The sequence below is a fragment of the Lucilia sericata genome, unplaced genomic scaffold (genome assembly GCF_015586225.1).
Source record: "Lucilia sericata isolate MDLA Ls3-8-SP2 unplaced genomic scaffold, ASM1558622v1 Contig000076F_arrow, whole genome shotgun sequence".
Taxonomy (NCBI): domain Eukaryota; kingdom Metazoa; phylum Arthropoda; class Insecta; order Diptera; family Calliphoridae; genus Lucilia; species Lucilia sericata.
Window position 1 is genome coordinate 688,700 of NW_023994109.1, and position 19,401 is coordinate 708,100.

Sequence of the window (19,401 nt, forward strand, 5' to 3'; positions counted from 1 at the left end):
CCTTTACTAAAATTTGTTTATAATATCAACAACAACTATACAAAAATCAGAGTTGGAGAATGAAGGGGTTCAAAGAAAATCCAATTTTAGTAATCTAATATACACTCCCGCTCACTTAAATAGGTTCACTGTTTTGTTTACATTCAAATTAATTTTTTGAAAAAAATAATGCCCGACCTGTACACTTTACGAGAAAGAATATCCGCAACATTTTCAATAATAAATAGGTGAGAAGATTATGGAGGCCACTTCAAAATTTTTACATCGAATCCATCCCTGGCGGTATGGATCGGGGCATTATATTTAAAAAAAAATCCACGGCAAGGGTTCAAAGATATCCGAAAATTTAAAAAACGCTGTTTCCAGTATGGCATTACAATGCACAGCTATGCAGACGACTCAGGTAGAGCTCTTCCTTTCAAAAATCATAAAAATAATGATTACATCGATCTGGACCTTCTAAATTAACTTTTTTCATCCGAAAAAACAAGATGTTGATATTAATTTTTATAACCATGTGGTCATGTTTAAATTGAAGAGGTTTTTTCTTTACGAGTGGCAATTGGAGTGGATTTTATTAATTTTTTAATATTGCTAAATTCTTAGCCCTTCTTACAATACGTTTTACTGCAGCTAGGCTTGCTGTAACACCCACTTTTTATTTAATTTTTGCTGCAGAATCACTTGACTTGGAGCCAGATTTTATGAAATTTCTTCTATCCGCTTTTGTTATGACTCCATATGTACGTCTATTAATGTTTTATTAATATTCATGTTTTTTTATCAAATAGTGAATAACATTCTGAATTTGTCCAATTTTGTTTGCCAAATTCCTGTGATTTTGGACAGTTTCCAAAAACGCTTAAATTTTTCCATTTTATTCTTTAGTTAATGGCTTACCGCGACCTATTATTTTTAAAACAGCCACTAGAATATGAATGGATTTTACCCACTGCCAGCAGTAAACTGATTTTATTCTGAATGAACCTAATCAAGTGAGCCAAAAAAATATAGCTAAAAACGTAGTATGTTAGAAAAAAATTATTAAGAATCAGCTATTAGGTATTGCGCTAATGTTTGTCTTACTAGTGATACCTTAGACGATGTTATTATTTAAAAATTTAATATTACTAATTAGTCCATTACTTTTTGCAAATAATTAATTTGAATGTAAACAAAACAGTGAACCTATTTAAGTAAGCAGGAGTATATTTTACTTCTGTACAAATTTTTAAATTTTTAATTTTATTTTTTATAAATCAAGATACTAACAACTATTTTAATAGAAATGAAATTAAAGCCCACAAGACATAAACATTAATAAATTTAAATATCTTCGACCTTAAGTAGTCAAATATATTGACTTATTTCATTGGATTATATACATAAAAAGGCTTAAACTTAAGGCTTAAAGAAAATAAAAACGCAAAAATAAAATTTTGAGTTGTGTCACTTTTGTACTGGGTGTGCGATATATGGAAAATTTATCACAAAATTGAAAACTTTAAATGCCTATAAATAAAAAACTCGAGCTAACTTTTTTAAACCCTTTAGGGATTTTGGTCTACTTTCATTTCCCGTTGGCCTCATTCGGGAAAGATTTTGTTGCACAGTGTAATGTGATAGTGGGTGTATCGTCTGAATTTTTATTTTACATCTGAGCTCTAATATTATAATTTTATTGCTAAATAAAATGTGGTTAATTATTTTGATTTACAGTGAACTCTCGATAATGTGAACTAATTAATGTCGGGGTAGTTCATATTTTCGAATTTGTTCACATTTTCGATAGTGGGTTTTTTTATATATATATTACTAAGTTATTTTTTCTAAAAATCATTTCTGCAAGGAATGAAAATGCAAAGATTACTAAAAAAAATTTTGTAATTTATTTGGAACATAAAAAGTTTTTAAAAATCCATTTTATAAAGAGTACATACGTAGTATGTACATAAAAAACAAACAAAATATTACAACAAAAAAATAAATAAAATTTATAATGAAAAAAGATAGGTACATACATATATAATTAAATATGGAAATAATCGGTTATTATTTTCTGTTTTTTTTGACCAGCTTATTTACCGCCAATTTCCTCATTTTTTTCAATACTTTAATGTCAGTTTGATCGACCGTTTGAAATTCAGCCCATTGGACATCTTTGTTAAAAATTTCGACAGCTTCTTTGGCTTTAATGTTGTTTTCAGGCGCTTCAACAAAACAGTCGTCATCATCGTCGGACTCTTCAATTAAATCATTTTCATCAAATGGCGTGACGTCCTCAAAAGGATTATTGATCCAATCTCTAATGTTTACAGCAGTAAATACTTCATGAGGGCACAATGTCTGTAGAAGATCTGTAGCAGTATTTCCTAAAGATCTAACCTCTGATTGCCACTTTTCTTTTAAAACGCTCAAAGGAACATTAAATTCAGGATCGTCTTCATCATTAAATATTTCAAAATATTTTTCCAACAGTTAGATAAAGTTTCTTTACCAACTCGGTTCCAGAATGCCTCTAGAATAGAAACTCCTTCTTTAAGTGTGATTTTTTTCATCGATTCAAGCAAATCCGCCTCTTTTGCAATTATTGTTGCCAGAAGACGTTCCTGTAATGAAGTTTGGTGATTCTAATTGATTTTGATCCATTGGCTGGATCAGAGCCGTTACATTTGGAGGCATGAATATAGCTTCTATAGAACCATCCTCGGATTTATGGTCGGATTCTGGTGGATGGGATGGGGCATTATATATTAGGAGTAAAGCTTTTACTGGTAATCGTTTCTTCTTTAAAAAATCTGTCACCTTAATGAAAAATAAAGCAGTAAGAATCCCAATTGAACTATTTTTACATGTTTACTTACCTCTGGCACACAACAGTTGTGAAACCATTCTTTAAAAATGGAAGAAGTCATCGAAGCAGACTTTGAATTTCTGTAGATTACGGGACAGATAAAATTTTTAAAACTGCGAGGATTTTTCGATTTTCCTATTACTAAAAGTTTTATTTTATGAGATCCTGACGCATTTGCACAGCATAAAAATTTTATTCTTTTGCTTTTCCATTTTTGCACCTGGAGCGCTTTTCTCCAATGACGTTACATATGTCTTTTGTGGGAGAAGGATTTACGAACTGAGATTGCGCAGAAAGTTTTTCACCGCTTATCTGAAGTAGCCGGATTCCGTATCTCTTTTTAAATTTTTGTAGCCACCCATCGCTAGCATTGAAGTCATTTCCGTTTTCACTTATGTTTTTGTGAATTTGTTTGACTTTCTCTTTCAACATCAACCCACTTACAGGGAGGTTTTTATTTCGCATACAAATAAACCACTTATAGAGCGATTTTTCCATTTTTGGAAGCTCTGAAGATCGTAATGTTTTGCGTTTTCCGGGTCCATAAATCGTATTGTTCACACATTTTAAAATATTGTCTTTTTATTTTTTATTGAACATATCGTTGATTTTGCAACTTTTTACTTAACACTGTAACACTCGATCCTTTTTTTAAATATTCCAAAATTTCGCATTTTTCATTTAAGGATAAAAAATTTCGACTGTTTTTAGACATCACTAATTTTAAAAATAAATTCACGAACCTACCGCAAGAAGTTACATAAAACTACTAGAATTAAATACCTTTAAAATAATGGCATACTGTGGTATTTATTAATTCGGGGATTCCCAACATTAAAAATAAATGCTTCTATAAATTAAAAAATCCCTAAAAATTAAAAAAAAATTGTTTACTATTTAGAGCCATTAAACTTTGTTCAATATTTAGAGCGCCCATATAAAAAAACTGAGTGTTATCATTAGTGGATAGTTCATTATATTGGATGTTCACATTACCGCGAGTTCAATGTATTTACCAATTTAATGCACATTTAAATACAAATGAAATGATTTTACTTACGTTGACACTTTTTGCGTCAAGATTTTGGTCGCATAAAACCTAAGTGTGTCGCATTTCATATACATATTTAATAAGGACCCAGAATATATGTTCTTTTATGGGTTTATATCCAATATTTCGATGTGTTGCAAATGCTAAAATCAATATGATGGTGGGTATAAAAAGAAGGTTGCCAATATTTGAGAAAGAAATAAAAAACTCTAGTGATGTAAACAATTTAATAAAGTGAAGAGTTACTCGCTTTTCCGAAATTTAAGTTTTTTTAATATAATATCTGTATTGGTATTTTAGCGTTATATGTATTTTGGCTTATACCGATTTTCGAATAGTTCGAATAATTGACATTTGAAAAAAACCGGTTGACATTTCTTAAATTTAGAAAAAAACCGGTTAACCGGTTTTTCATTATAAATAAAAAAAAACTATTTAAATTTGAAATAAATAATAAAATAATTAATAAAACGTCGCCCGAAGTGATTTTTAACAGTTTAAAAGATTATATTAGATATAGTCGTCTAATTTACATTATTTCTTTAATGTAAAAAAAATGGAAAAAGTGGGACACTTCCATTAAACATAATTACCTATGTAATTCTAGCTTATTTTAAAATCCCTGTTTAGACAATTTTCATAGGCATTCCAACACTTCCATAATATTTTAGCCGCAAATTATTTATTGTAATTGGAATATAATCTTAAGATTGATAAAATTTTATCAAACAGTTATTCCAATAAATTTTACAAATAAAATTTGTTAATTAAGTAGGAAAATCAAAAATGTTTAATTAAAGGTATATTAGAAAATTAAACTCTAGATCCAGGACTCCAATACTTTTTAAAATTTAGATGGGCTGTATTACTATTTACTTCAAAATTTAATTTATGAATCTTAGAATACAAAGCAAATACAAATATTCGAAGCCGGTTTTTAAAAACTAATCGGGTTATTCGATCTACATTTAGAAAAAACTGTTAATAATATTTCTTTTCGTATTTTATATAAATTATATATATTAAAATTATTATTTACTAGTTGAAAATTTCTGACAAACTAAAAAAAATTTTTTTCCAACATTAATACAAGTTTCTCAAAAACTAATTTGATAGAAAATTTACATTGAAAATAAGTACAAATATAAAAAACTAAAGTACAATAAATCCATTTCCAACAAAAACCGACACTGGTAAAGCATAAAAAACCGGTTAAAAACTTGAGTCGATCACCCTAATATTTAATGAAAAAAGCATGGTAAAAATATCAAGGTAGTGTCATTCTCTCTTTTTGTCGCCATATTAACCATCTGACGTTTGCTGGTATTTTAATAATTCGAGCTACCACATTTTCTTTGAAAATCCCATTTTTTGTTTGTTTATTTTTTAATCAAAATCAAAAACAAAATTCAATTTAAACTAAACTAAAAATCAAAATGTACAAATGTAATAAAAAAATTCAATAAAAATTTAAATAAATGTACAAAAAATTCAATCAAAATTATAAACTTCCTGTTAAGTCCTATATCAATTTGAACGTCTGTTGCTGTCCGTATCAAGCAATTGCAATTAGTGCTCCATCCGGTCTAAGAATACACGGTTTTCTTCATGTGAAAAAATTTAACATTCACGAAATCTTTAAGTACTTTGCTTCCAGTTTATTGTCTAATATGGACACCATTATTGCATGTTAATATTCGAGGGAATGAGTGACATCATTAAGCAGTCCTGGAATAGTAGATTGGATCGCAAAATATAAAAGGCCTTAGACATAGAACTTGATGTGAAGGCTACCAAGATACTTATAGGACTGGGTAAACGCATTCCAAGGATTCTGATAGGCTTGCTAACGGGTAGGAATTAGAGTCATCGAGCATATAATTTGCCACCATCCTAGGACACAGAATATTAGGTTGAAATGGATGGGGAATAGGTTCCATAACAAACATGAAGAAATTGCGGGATTTAACCCCTGCAGTCTACTGCTTTTATCATTCGGTTGGAGATTATCTCACGTTTCTTCAATTAGGGAATTGACTCGGTAAATCTTCTGGGTTAAAACGCAATGAGAATGGACCAGTTTCAATTCATCATTCCTTTTTATATATTTTATATCATTCATGTTTTCTTTTAGTGTTCTTGTTTCTCTGTCTTTGGATCTTCAGTCTCTTTGAAGGGAATTACAATGAATCTTATAGTCTCCGAGTGGATGTTGTCCTTTTTATGGCACATAAACCTTCTTAACCTAAACCTAAGGACACAATTGTACTTTGCTTCAAAACCCTTTCAAATGATAATCTACATTGTATACAATTTAAATAACAAACTAAAACAATACCTTGTTTTAATCGGGACAGCTCGACAACAGTTATCACTGGACCTAAATTATTTTGAAAATTATTAAAATAAATTCCACAATCACAACACAAAATTTCTTAGAAACTATTTTTCCCTTTTTCATATGTGGCAACGATGTTCTATTTATTTACAAAATACGAATTTCAAAAAATACCAGCAAACTTCAAAAAGTTTTTTTGAGAGAGAGGAATGACACTACCTTCATATTTTTATCATGGAAAAAAGTAATATTTATGGTAATTTTATTAATCACATTATTATAATTTTGTTTTTAACAAAATATAACAGGAGAATAATGAAAAAGTATGGAGTTTTTGAGAATTAACGCAAAAATTAAGAAGATTTATTTTAGTAAAAAAAATGGGTTATAATAAATAACATCATTATACAAGGCATTACGATGCGACCTTTTAGACAACATCCCAGTAAAAAAATTACTAAAAGCATGGGTTTAACTGATAATGAATTGGTTCATATTTAGGTTAAACATGCATGATTTTAATATTAGCGTGTCATTGGCAAGCATGGGTTCGTATTTGGAAAATAGTTCGTCATTAATATGAGTGCTTATTACCAATGCACATTCGATGATTTTTTTCATTGGTGTGCTATATTTATTTTAATGTGCATTATTGAAGGTACTATGAATTAATTTTTAATATTTAAATTAATTGTTTAGCGTGATATTGATAAAAGTTATATATGATAACAAAATAAAGCATTAAAAACTGAATTTGAATTGCATTAAAATTCATTCAGAATAAAAATTCCCATTATATTTTAAAATCCTTTAAAATGGACTTGATATTACTGATTTTAACAAATATTAAATACAAAAACCTTATAAAATTAATGTTATGTTTAATATTTTTTTTTGTTTAAAATTCAAGTTTCCTTTAAATCCTAAGAGAATACCTAATTACAGTGAAATATTACAATTCCTATATTAGAGTTACATGAGTGAATTGGATGCAATTTTTCACTTATGAAAAATTTATTAGAATATAGGAATGTATTTAAAACGCATTAAATTGAATACGTATTAAAGAAATCGTGAAAGTATCCCTTCTTCTTGAACAACTTAAAAATTTTTTTGCTGGGATTGCTTACAATCAAGTTGCTTATATTGCACACAAATGTAACAATTTTGAAAACAATCTCTTAATACAACTTTATTTTGGAAAAATAATAATAATAAATAAAAATATTATTAATTTTATAAAGTAAAACTACACATTTCAGTTGAATTTTTATTTTTTTACATATTTTTAATTGTTTTTTTTTATGCACACTCTTCTTTAATCAACCCTACACATTTGCCTTACAAATTTGCTACTTGTACCAAGGACGAACATTAACCTTTTCACGCACAAAACTAAACCGCTGGACTTCTTATGTATATGACTTCACCACACACTTTATTTTGACGTATATCGATCATTTTTGATGAAAAATTTTACCATGTAGTGAAATCAAATTCTAAAAAATAACTTATTTCTTTTCTTTGGGAATAACCATTTACTGTACTCAAATATCATTTGATCTGCATTTTTCATAGTTTCTTCGTTAAATATAATGTCATAAAGTAATTATGTAAATTATATTGATTAGTGTTATACCAATACAAAATAGATTCGTCGGTGTTAAAATAAGTCAATTATCAAAGAAATTCATCAATATTTGCAAATTTTTATCAAAAATTGCAATAAAAATCAAAAATAAGAAAAAGAGAAAAAATAGTAAATAAATAAATAATTTTGGTAAATATATTTGTCCAAGCTAAAAAATCATACCTCAAGCTACAAACATTCAGTGGATAAATTCATTAATGCAAAAGTTAATGATTTTAGGAGAAGAGAACCCATCTTCTGATTCACTAATATACTATTAAAGAATCTGCCAATTAAAACTTTGAAATTGTTAGTCGTTCTCTTCGACAGCTGCATTAAACTTAATTATTTTCCAAAAAATTTCGGTAGCTATAAACAAACCAAATAAGCCCAAACAGCAAATATTTGAAAAAAAATTACATCATCGCCTAAATGAATTGCATTGTTGCTAAAGAACAATTTGGGTTCAAAAAAGCACTACTCACCAAATAAAAAATATAAAAAATATAATTATTGCTAATAAGAACTGCAAAAATACAAGGGTGTTATCCTGCTAGATATAGAAAAGGCTTTTGGCGCTGTTTGGCAATAAAGGTCATTTAAATAAACTTTTACGTGTTAATATCCCGAAATATCTTAGTAAACTTATTGCTGATTTCATGGACGATAGAATTTTCAAAGTTGCAATTAAAAATGCGACCTCATCTTGGTTGACACAAGGATCTGTTTTGTCACCGCTCCTCTATTCAATATATACATCCGACTTTAAAGTGCCGAAGTACATGCAAACTGCATACTTTAATTACTTATTGCCGATTTTATGAACAATAGAATTTTTAAAGTTGCAATTAAAAATGCGACCTCATCTGGGTTGACACGAGGATCTATTTTGTCACCGCTCCTCTTTTCAATATACATATATATCCGGCTTTAAAGTTCCGAAGTACATACAAACTGCATATTAGTGCTCTTAAAGAAAATGGAAAAAGGACTCATTGCAACAAATATTTTCACAAATGAAAAATCAAAATAAATCCAATTAAGACTCGAGCTATTATTTTCACATTTAACAAATCCCCTAAAAGACTGGCGTCCCTTGTTAATAGGGAATAATATTATAAATATACAAAACGATGTAAAATATTTGGGGGTTACGTTGGACAAAAAACTTATATGCAGACGGCATATCAACGAAATCTGCAAAAAAGCAATGAAAGCACTTAGAGCCCTATGTCCATCGCTAAATAAACGTTCGTGTCTGAACATGAAAAATAAGAATCTTCTATTTAAGTGTTATAAGACCCATGTTAACATATTTATGTGTGTCCTGTATGGAGTACTACAGCTAACTGTCACTTGAATCGTTTACAAGTTATTTAAAACAAATGTCTCAAAACGATATATTTGTATAAAGTTAAATGCAAATCATCAAATCGAAAATGATATGCACTCTTATAAATTTTTGTTTAAATTTACACTATTTATTGTAGGTAACAAAATATAACAAGTAGTCCGACTCTCACGTACACGAAAATCCACCTCCACATTTACGGGTGCTGTGTGAATTCAACACCTTGGTGAGAAATATTAATTACTGTGTCAAAATACTTCAAATCTCTACTTACATTTTCGAATTAATAGCGGGTTCTATGCGAATTATCACCTATCCACATAAAAAGTAAAATTTTTCAAAATACTATACGAAATTTTTTCTTTAAAATTCCGTTTATTTTGAGCAAACTGAAAATTTTATTTTTTATTTATTATTGACATTTATTTTTTGTTGTGGTAGAATTTTAATTTAGAAGCAGAGTTACATTTTTTTGTATTAAAAATTCAAACAAATAAAATTTTATGAATTTTTATAAAACTCTGTATGTCTGGTGAAAATTTTAAATGCTCAAATACATGTACATTTTTGTTACTAATACAAATTTAGAGTTAGGTACTTTTTCACTAACACATGCTTAGAGTTAGGTACTGCTGTCAAAGAGTCGGACTACTTGTTATACTTTGGTAGGTAACAAGACTCCTATAATTAGTGTAAAAATACTCTATGAAATTTATTTAAAATTTTTAAACACATTGCACAGTGGGGTCTCTCTGAACAAAACTTGACATTAACTAAACTACAATGTTTTGGTATAAATTATGGGTATCGATGGATAGAGGAAGTCCTCTAGATACGAATTAAAAAAAGAAAAAGTTGCACTTAATGCAATTTTTTGGCATAATTTTCAAAACAAAATTTTCCAAAATTTTATTTAAGAAATATTTTTATTACATTTATAAATATCCTAATTTCGCGAAAGACTAAATTTAATGCATCTTTTGGAAGATTTCTGTATTTTTTTTAGGGAAAGTTCTTTTTACAGTTATAAAGGGATCCGAATTAATTAATAAAAAATTGAAAATATCTTTCATATTTTGTATTCGGCTGCATTTACGGGAATTCTGTTCTCGGTTTTTTTGAATAGTTTGTTCGTGGCTTCTTGAGCTTCTTGTTCTTGAATTTTGTACAACTTTGCTGCTGTGAATTAAAAGGATTATGCTGTGAATAGTGAACTTTAATATTTACATAGTAAAGATTTATAGTTTGAATTATACGAAGAGTAGTTTTATTTTCTATATTTTGTCACTAAAAATCGCTAACATGATAATATGTGGTTTACATACCGGTGTACTAGTCTTTAAAATCTTTTAAAGTAATACCAAACCCTCATGAGAGTTACTCTTCTTATCACGGATTCCGTACAAATAGATTCCGTCTAATAATTTTGCAAAACTTATTTACAGGAATGTATGACCAATAATGCATCAATCAATAGCACGTTCAGCCATTATTTTACTAGTTTCTACTATTTTACTTATTACTTAAATCAATTCATTTCGCATTCAATAATTAGATTTTAAATAAAATATAAATATTTTCATAGCATGGAGTGTTAGAAAAGAGAGCGTAAATGCCTCAGAGGCAAAAAGAGGCAAACATTTTTATTTTGGTGTTATTGAGAAGATTTCAGAGTATCTTTAGCATATGGTCGCTTAGAGGCCATCAGTGGCCAAATTGTACTTTTTCACTTTTAAAAATTGGAAAAAAAAAACATAAATATCTATAAAAAAATGCATTTTAAGAAGTCGTTAATAATTAAGTCTCTGGCTGTAAAGATGATTTAAAATAACACCTTTCCATACATAACAATGGTATATTTGGTATCGAAAAAGAAAATTTTAAGAAATTTTATATTAAATGGTAGATTCGTACAAAAAATGTTATGGTATTAAATTAAATAAAAAAATTTCTTGAAAAATATATCGAGGGACTATATTCAATAGTCGCTATCTGTCATTTTCATGAAAATGAGATTTTGATGGCAAACTATTCAGCAAACTATCCCGCATCAGTGATATAAATTTCAAAGAAAAAAAAATATTTTTTGGCAATTTTATAGCTTTTTTTAAATTTCTCTATCTTAAAAAAAGAAAAATTCTGAATGCAAAACTCTCTATCTTATCCAAAAATTGCTTCAAACTCTATCCCTTTGGATGATTTTCTGTTGCAAAACAAGTCTTCTTAATAATTTGGACATGCTGAACACAAATCCGTCAAAATATTTAAAATCGGTCTAATAGTTTTTGAGATATCGCTCATTATGATACTAATTAAATCAATTTAATTGTCGTGTTTAACCATATAACTTTAATTTTGGACCAAAACATTATAATCTGTTGCTTTTTCAACAATTTGGTTTATTTTCCTCCATTAAATTGTATTAAATATAATATTTATTGATTTTAATTCAAATAAAAATTTTATATTTCCGTGAAAAACTCTCTATCTGTTGGTTGAATGAATATTTTCGTAGAAAAATAAGCTCTATCTGATATAAATTTGTGAATAATTTTGCAAATAATGCAAAATTTAAAATTCTTTTTATATAAGGGTTTAGTATATGGTCGTAGAAATATATTGTAGAAGAAAAAATTTAAAAATCTTCACTAACTAGCGAAATAAACAGTTTTTTTGCTCTCCTGAAAACTTGTATTATTATATAGATAGGGACTATTGAATATAGTCCCTCGATATGTAAAAACATAAACTTTGCTGCATCATCTAAAGGCCTGTACAATAAAAATGGGAAAACTAATAATAGCCTTATATAGAATAAAGTCTTAGCTTTCCAGGCATATTAAATTTTTATCAAAAAGCTCATTTCTAAATATTTACTTTATGCCAAGTTTACTTAAAGGAGACCCCAATGTGCATTGTGTGTAAAAATAATAGATACAAAAAGTTGAAAATTACATATTTATGTGTTTAAAAATGTTTAGGAACATTTTATTTTCATGTAAAATTAATTTTTTTGTGTCTAAAAATACCAATAATAAGAGTAAAGTTACAGTGCAAGAGTTTAAAATTCCATGTAAAATATATGCAAATATACATACATATATATAAATATTAATGGACCAAAAGATATAACATATTGGGTTGTTATATCTTTTGGTCCATTATTTTTAATTTTTTTTAATGTTTTATTAATTTCAAATCATTAATTTAACACTTTAGACTATGTTAGCACTTAAAATCTAATCCTCTTTCTGGAAAATCAAAAAAGTTTGAGGCCGCAATTGTTTACACTGCGCTTCAGGTGCCGAAGCTGAGGAACAGAAGAAAGTGCGCTTGAATTCAACACAGATACAGATAGACAACAGATCCATTTCTCAATTTTCGCTATGTAGGACCTATCTATTGATAAAGATTGAAAGTCGTCACTTCCATATTAATTTCATTCATCACCTTTGGTAGCTTACTCTCTGATTTGAGTTTGTATTCCATGACCATAAAATTTTCTAGTATGCATGTATATTTGGAAATCTTTTCTCTCTTTATTTTATATTTGGCAAGGATTTCAATTGATTTGGATGATGTTTTCCTTCCATATTAATCTATAAAAGGACAAAACTATTAAATAATCTCGTATTTGAAAAGAATATCCTGCGATTTATATTTTGTGATTACCTTTTCAATATTTAGTAAAGGAACTTAACACACGGTCAGATTTTTGCTTTAAATAGTATATTTTTGCAGTATTCTTTTAAAAAGAAACGTTTTTCATTTCAAATGTTTGAATAATAAAATTAAAAATAAAATTTTGACACTTTTTATTTTACTCATTTCAAGTAGAATTAAACATTTGCTTTTAATTTTACACACAAATATGTAATCATAAAGAAAAAATTGTCAATTTATTAGAAACATGTTTCCAAGAATTTAAAATACTATTATTTGTATTTATTTTTACATATAAAATTATGTAATTCCATTTAATAAACAGATTATGTTCAAACTTACACATTTTTTGTAATTTAATATAATAATTTACCTACAACATAGTGGTAAATATACATGCATTTTTTAGAGTGCTTATACGGTGCTATTACACCTTATTTAAAATCGTATGATGGTTTCCCATTATACATTTAAAAAGATTACAATCTTATTAAAAAATAAAATTATTGTGGCCTATGATATATGAGCGTTTAAGTGATTTTCGGAAGTGGGCCTTATATGGGAACTATGACTAATTGTGAACCGATAGAAATCTACTTTGGTTGTATGATATGGAAGTTATTAATGATAAATTCATTTCCGGAAATAGGTACCTTTGTATGGGGGCTATGGAAATAATTGATCCCTGAGTAAAAATAATAACGTGTGACAAAATTTATCGCATTACCTTTTGCAGTTTCTGAGAAAACTACTTAAGAATTACGAACTTTTTTTTTTTTTTTTGAGGTAGTCTGAAATTTTTACTCATAACTTTTAAGGTTGTGAACCAATTTTTGCAATACCAAACTGCATAGCATAAAAATGAATATTTTTGGAAAATTTGGTTTAGGAAATACTTAAATCGACACAGAATTTGATAAGGGGCAGAATATATACACATGTATACTCTGTTGGGTCTCAGATAATTACACACGGAATGGCAATTATCACTGATGGTGGTGGAGGGTGTAAAAAATCAGAACTAAATAGAAAAGGGACATAGCCCCTAAACCCTAAGTCAAATGTAATATAATTGATGTTATTCGAAATAAAAAATAAAATAAATAAATTATATTTTTTTAAGTATAGTAGATCCTCGATTTTCCGTGATGGTCGAGACCGGAAGCATTCTGTATAATAAATTTTTGCGGTTAATTAAGTACCAATTTTAGTTTTTAATAGATAAATTTATTAATTAATAAATGAATGTGTATATATTTATATAAATATAAAAACTAAACAATTCAAGCATTTTATAAACATAATAAAAAATAATTTTGTCAGAAAATAGTGAACAGTAGGTAGGTAGGTTGATAGGAGGATGTATACTACATCAAATCCGAAGAAATACACCTAGGCCACTATCGGGCCTGTTGTGCGCTCCTTATCATGAAAAAAAAGGAACTGAATGAATTATTTTTCAGTGTTCATAAACTCAGTTTCCTAAAGATTCCTAAGAATCTTCCAATCAGTGTTAGTCAGTAATGTAATTTCCGGAATAACATCACTTCCAAGATACTGGATCTAACTTCGACGAATGCCTGGCAGTGGCAAAGAAAGTGCTACAGAGTTTCACTGTCCTCTCCACAAGCTCTACATTCGTCTGAATCCGCACGTCCAATTTTGCATAGATGTGCTCGTAATCCTGTGTGTCCACTCAGAATACGTACCATCGTACTAATTTCAGACTTGCTCATTTTGAGGATATTTTTGCTTTCATCAGGGTCACCCCATAGGATCTTCGCGGTTCTACCCACTGTTTCATTATTCCAAGAGGACTTATGGGATTCTCTCACCCATATTTTTAGTTCAGCTTTTGTTGCGTCGAATGGTTTTGCGTTTGTCAGGTTAACTGCCTCGAGCTCCCTTCCCTTTAAAGCTATTACATTCGCCCTTTCGTTACCGATTACTCCTGAGTGGGCTGGTACCCATATGATGTGAACCTTACCTCTGGGGAGTATTCAGTTAAAGCTTTCTTACAATCCAATACGGTCTTAGATTTAGTTCTATCGCCTGATATCGCCCTAATTGCCTTCTGGCTGTCGGTAAATATGTTAAGTACTGTGGGCGCCATATTTATTCTAATCCAATATACGCATTCCGTTATTGCTCGTACTTCTGCCTGGAAGCTTGTGTTATGATTTGGTAAACGGTGGTTTATTTCTGTTTCTGGGTCTTCAATATAGAACCCCAGCCTCACTTTGTCCCCCAATTTAGGGCCAATCGTGTAACAACGGATTCCTACTAGTATTTGTTCTAATGTTCTGGGATCCTACAGGTATTTGCTCTAATGGTCTAGGGATTGGATAAGAGTATCAGTGTGCACGTTATTGAAGGCGCGTTCGATGTCAATGCATACAGCCAGTGTATATAGTTTGCTATCAAAGGATGCACCTATGTAGTGGACAACTTCGTTTAAAGCGGTTTCCACCGATCTTTTACATAAGCATGCTGCTTAAATTTTAGGTCTTTGTCGGGTATACTGCTTTTAACCATACTATCGACTATCCGTTCCAAGATTTTAAGTAGGAAGGACGTAAGACTTATCGGTCGATAAGACTTAGGTGTCGAATAGCAAGGTTTCCCTGGTTTAGGTATAAATATTAGATTTTTGTACCCGGCGTTGCCCGGGGTTTTAAGTGGTTTCATAACATTATACTTAAGTATTCTCCCGTTAGAGTAAACTAAAAAATCTGCTTTATGTCCATTTCTGCTTATCTGCTTATGTCAATTTCTGAAATTTTTCAACATTCAGAAATATAAAAATTTCGTTGATTTAAATAACATAACATTGCATTTACGAAATGAAAAAATTTTACTCATTTTACTCCTCACTAAGAGATTACTTCACAATTTTTTTTCCAATTTACAAAGCTAAAAAATTCCAAAATTATAATTCTAATACTATCTAGTTAGGTAAAACTATAATATACATATTTAACTTAGGAGAAAGAATAATTCTTGACTTAAAGCATAAAGTGATTCCTTAACTTAATCATGTTTCAAAAAATGCTGATGGTCTCCTTATGAAGAAACTCCTTACAATTTCTTTGTGATCTTATAAAGCTATAAAAGAAATTTCATTGAATATTTGTAAAAGCTACCAACACAGTACAAAAAATACTACCCATACCTCTTTCTCCATTGAATTATTCAAATTTATGTAGTTTGTTTAATATATTTTGTATCATTTCAGAAATCGATGTTGTTAAACATATATTAAGAAAATCACGTCAGAGAGGAACCTTTCCCTCTTTAATGATGTTTTGCAAAAACATTTTTGAAAAACACATTTTTTGACCGATTACGGAAAAATATTAATAAAAAATATGTATTTCTCAAATTTCATAAAAGTACAAAAAAATGTAGCAAAGGAACACATAATTAGCCGTTTTTGCTCGTTTAGATTGAATTTCTTTTTCCTGTTTTTCCCTCTAGGGGTGGACTTTCGAATACACATATCTCTGAAACTAAAAACTCATCGTCTAAAATATTTTTACTTTAGAACGAAAAAAAATCAGACTATAACATAGAAGTAAAAATTTTTTCTTTTTTTCGCCTTTTCTCCTATTTCGAAACGCAACTTTGCTACATAATACATATTTTAGACACTTTAAAAGCTTAATCGGAAATGTTTTTGCTTGAGTATAGACAATAATTAGTATTTACTCCCTTCTTATCCAAGTTTTGAAAAACAATATAGTATATCACACCATATACCTATATATCTAACTACATATGTTTCAAATTAAGTGTAATTAAAAACATTATGCACACGCAACAGGTCACAATTTGCAAGATAATTTGATGAAATTTGGCACATACTCTTCCAAGGACGAATCCTATTGAAAATGGTTAAAATCGGACCATTATTTCGCATAGCCCTCATCAGGGTCCTCATTTGTTCACATCCCCCATATAAAGTCCCCTTCATAAAAGGACTTGATGGTTCAAATTCACTTATAAACACTAATATTACGGCGATATTCTACATAAATAATTTTTTTACCAAAATTTATAAGGATAGGCCCATATTAACCATCTACCCCCATATAACCCTCTTTTAGAAAATATTTTTTTGTCAATAAATTGTTAAAATATTTCTGAATTAAGGTAAAATAAATTTAAATGCTTTATTATTAAAAAAATAATCAACATTTGTATCATAATCACTGGTGTAGGGCATCATATGGTCAGCCATACCCAACTATAAATTTTTACTTGTTTATATATTTGTGTTATTTATTCATTGAAGTAGTTTGAATTGTCTGAAAATATGCATTTATTAAGTCTCTTTACGCAGCAAAAACAGATTTCCCTTTTTTACCCATTTTTTACCCTAAGCGTGGGATTTCTAAATATATGTACATATGTCTGAGACTATCAAAATCATAGTTTATAATATTTTGGCTTTAGAATAGAAAAAATCGTTCTTAAAGCACAAAAGTACTAATTTTGTCATATTTTCGCCATTTGGCCTATTTCTTTTGTCCCCTTCCGGTAAAATTTTTACAACGGCACTTTGATAATACATATTTCTAACAAATTAATTAGTTTAATCGAAAATGATTTTGCTTAAGGATAGACAAAATCAGTATTTACTATCAAAAGTACTCATTTTGCCCGATTTTCACCCATTTTACCCCATTTTTGCCCCCTCCTAGTCCAAGATCTAAAAAAATATATAGCCTATAACACTCCAAGTATAGATCTAACTATGTTCCAAATTTGAAGAAAATCAGTCCAGCCGTTTAGGCGTGATTGACGAACAAACAAACGAACAGACTTACAAAGAGATTTATAATATATATTAGGATTAGGATTTGATGTCTTTAGGACATTTTATACAGCAAACATAGAACTCCTTTTTTACCCGTTTTTTGCCCCCATTGGGTGGGCTTCCAAAATATGCATATTTCCGATACTATAAAAAGCGCAGTTGATATAGAACAGATAAAAATTAGTCTCAAAGCACAAAAGTACTAATTTTGCCCGTTTTTTCCCATTTTGTCATATTTCTGATACTTTAAAAAACTTAATGGAATAATGGAATATATTTTGGCTTAAGCAAAGACAACAATTGGTATTTATGCTTAAAAGTACTAATTTTGACTGCTTTTCACCCATTTACCCCCTTTTTGCGCCCTCCTAGTCCATGTTTTGAAAAACGATATAGCCTATAACACCCTCCAATGATCTACCTATGTTCCAAATTTCAAGAAAATCGGTCTAGCCATTTAAGCGTGATTGACGAACAAACAAACGAACAGACTTAGAAAGAGATTTATAATACATATTAGGATTTTAGGTATGTTTGAATACATTTAAAGTAAAAGTAGTAAAACAAGAGAAAAATAACAAGTTAGAGTGCTATAATCGGCTGAGCCGAATCTTAAATACCCTCCACCAGCTACTTTTCTAATTGATCAAATATTTGTAGAAATAAGTTTTCTCATATCTTAAATAGAAAAATCCCAAGATTTAAACAACTTAAATCTATTACAATTCCAAGATTTATTGAACATTACAAATGCTATTTTTTTTAATATTTTTATAGCGCTTAGCAATATTTAGTAATTTGCATGTATGCATGTGTGCGAAAGATTTAAGGATTTTCAAAATACATATATATAATTTTGTTCTACACAAAATGATAATGCAACTAGTTAAATACAGTTAAAGCGCTTTTAGGGGCAGGACCTAGTATGGGAGATATGACTAAATATAGACCGATTGTAAAAAATCTTAAGCAAAATTTCTGTACAAAAAGCTATATTTCAGTCAAATTTTGTATCTATATCGTAATTTAGTAATAAGTAATGTGTGTTTAAGTGATTTTCTGAAGGGAACCTTGTATGGGACCCATGTTATGAACCGATCGTGAAAAAATCTTCAAATAGAATTTTTGTACACAAAACTAATATTTGTGCCAATATTTGGTAATGAGTAATGTGCGTTTAAGAGATTTTCGTAAAAGGACCTTGTATGGGAGCTATGACCAATTATGTATATAAAGACAAAATTTCAAAATTCTGTATCTATATCATTATTTGGTAATGAATATTGTGCATTTAAGTGATTTTCTGGAGGGGACGCACAGTGGGGCAGAATCGAAATTTTTTGGAAATAAATCTTTTTGGAAATAAAAACGGCTGATCCGATCGGTACTTGGCGTGAGCGTAGCCAAGGAGTATTCGAGTTTAAGTTTTGAAGATGAACCCCGCAGATGCCCCAGGGACGGCGCTGTGGCGGCTCAAAGTAGGGTACCTACGACATGTAAAATTTTTAAACTCGTGCCATTTTTTTTTTTTCATCCAAATACAAAGATTATATTGTCTGAAAGCGCTCGACGAGATCTTATCTCTTATAATACCCGAGTTATAGGCATTTAAAAATTTAGTGATACAAAATTTACCATACCTTAAACCGCCTTTTTTTGAATACCGGGCGTAATTTTGGACCAAATGGACTCAAT

General features: G+C 29.2%; 1 pseudogene; it reads right to left on the reverse strand.

The window, feature by feature from the left end:
• Positions 1-1,836: 1,836 nt before the first annotated feature.
• Positions 1,837-5,586, reverse strand: LOC119616489 (annotated as a pseudogene).
• Positions 5,587-19,401: the final 13,815 nt, after the last annotated feature.